Source organism: Amborella trichopoda, chromosome 4 (assembly GCF_054954075.1).
Source record: "Amborella trichopoda isolate Santa Cruz 75 chromosome 4, AtrichopodaSantaCruz75HAP2 v2.0, whole genome shotgun sequence".
In the NCBI taxonomy this organism is placed as follows: Eukaryota; Viridiplantae; Streptophyta; class Magnoliopsida; order Amborellales; family Amborellaceae; genus Amborella; species Amborella trichopoda.
Genome location: NC_142339.1, coordinates 51943473 through 51945614, shown reverse-complemented (window position 1 = coordinate 51945614; position 2142 = coordinate 51943473). Strand labels below are relative to the sequence as shown.

At 34.1% G+C, this 2142-nt stretch overlaps 1 long non-coding RNA gene across 1 annotated transcript; it reads left to right on the top strand.

The window, feature by feature from the left end:
- Positions 1 to 367: 367 nt before the first annotated feature.
- LOC148782575 (uncharacterized) lies at positions 368 to 1389 on the top strand. The gene is made up of 2 exons (XR_016053188.1): positions 368 to 454; positions 890 to 1389. It is a non-coding gene; the product is annotated as an uncharacterized LOC148782575 (long non-coding RNA).
- Positions 1390 to 2142: the final 753 nt, after the last annotated feature.

Sequence of the window (2142 nt, the reverse complement as noted above, 5' to 3'; positions counted from 1 at the left end):
CTGCGATTGGCCATCCCTATCTCTCCCTTGCGGCCATTGAAGCCTTCTCAGCCCACACAGAGAGAAACCCTCTGTGTGTCGCAGCCTGGGACCTCTCTCGATCAGTTTCAGGTACGAGATACAAAACCCTAATTTTTTGGAATTTACTCTTTCTACAAGTTCTTTCCTTTGATATACAGATTAGATGGAAGAAAAAAAAAGATTTTCCTTGATTCTCGTCTTTCTACAAGTTCCTTGACTATGGTGCTTCTTTGAGTTCTTGATTCCCTCTCTCACTCTTTGCAATAATAAGGGTTTTGGTTTTCTTCTTAACTTTGTACCTTTGTTAATTATTTGATTTTTGGTGAGTTTCAGGTTTGCTAGAGGAGTGCCTGGGTAAATTGAGGTGCTTTGCCTGATTTGTGTCGAGAGGGGTGAGCCATTGGATGAGGTGCTCATCCCCATGATCCAACATGTAAGCAAGCTTGCCTTATTGTTTTGCTTTGAAAATTGCTTGATCAATTTGTTCTCTCTTTTGTTTTTATTTTGGAAATCAAGTTTTTGGTTTCCTATCTGTTTCCCTGGGCCTCTAAACTTGGAGTTGTGTTTTTTTGTTATCCCAAATAGATTTAGTAATTCTGAATTATCCATATTATTTTTGTCACATAATTACAATTAATTATTATATAGTTATCTTGCAATTGTAATTTTGTGTAAACTGCATATTAATTTCGAAACTTTCATATGTAAGCTAATTAGATCTTATAGTTCCATTTATATATCTCCTTTTCAGTGTGTCAAATTTGTCATGTTTAAGATAATATACTTTGCCTCATTTATCATTTTAAAATTTGAAAAGTATAGGTTTCCTTCCAATTGATCTTTCAAATGAAGACAGGCTATGTTGTAGGCAATGAAATCAAGCAGTTCAAAGAATTGCAGGAAATCTTGGTTGGTTACTTGAAGATGAGGATCTTTTTGAAGCCCTTTCAACTAATCTTACAAGCATCATTGTGAGAAAGGAGGATCACTACACTGCCCTGGATGGTGCAAGCTAATGCAATACCTTGTCGATCATGAGATAATGTCAAATCAGTATTCAGATGGAGGTTTCTCAACAAAATGCTTCTTGACTTCTCAAACTTCAAGAAATTATTTTATCTCATATCGATGCTATCGGTGAATAAAGTTTATCTCACATTTTTTTGTGGAATATTTTATATTACAACCTATATAGAAAAGCTGGGCAATGGTCATCTTACTTCATCCGTTTATTTTTCCCATACCCACTGTGATTTCTAATTGCACTCTTTTTTTTCTTTCTTTTGTTTTGTTTTATTTGGGATGATTCCAAGTGGAAGTTTTCCATATTTTTTATTATGAAATAGATCCAATTATTATTCTAGGAAAGTGTGGAAGTTTTTGTACAATTGAATGGTATTTATTAGCATTCAGGTTGAGCTAGTATGCTTTGGTAGTTATTAGCATTCAGGTTGAGATGTTATGTTTTGGTAGTTATTAGCATTCATGTTGAGATGTGAAGCTTATGTTTTTTTATTTCTTTTTAAGGTCCAATGTATTCTGGTGGTTAATTGTAACTTTTAAGGTTCAGTCTATTTTGCCCCTCCCTTCCCGCTTCTCTTACTCTACGAGCTTTCCTCTGCCACATGAAAGCCTTTTATTTGAAATAGCTATATAAATATGCAAAATGTGTATTACATGGCTGTGTAGCAAAACTAGCCGAGTAACTCAGCCAAGTCACGCTACACTGGTTGTAGGTCTTATTTACTATTTTATCTTCTCATTTTGTGAATTATTATAATTTCAATGGAATTAGATTCATTATTAACCAGAAATTTGGAAAAATGGGCCTATAAAGTATTAAAGTGGCAAATTGTAAAAACATAAAAATTTTCACTGGATTTGACTGGAAATGTGGTTCAATAATTTAGATACCCTGTTCTATTCAAATCTTCCATGTCCTAAATATGTTGTTTTTTTGTTGCCATCATTCCAGGTTCATTACTGGTTCTTTTCTTGATTGTTACTGATGAGTCATTGAAACAAAGAGATAACAAGGATCTCTGACAAGAATAAGAGACATATCTCTTTCTCTAAAAGGAAAGGGGGCCTATTTAAAAAGGTTGGCAAACTCGCATCACT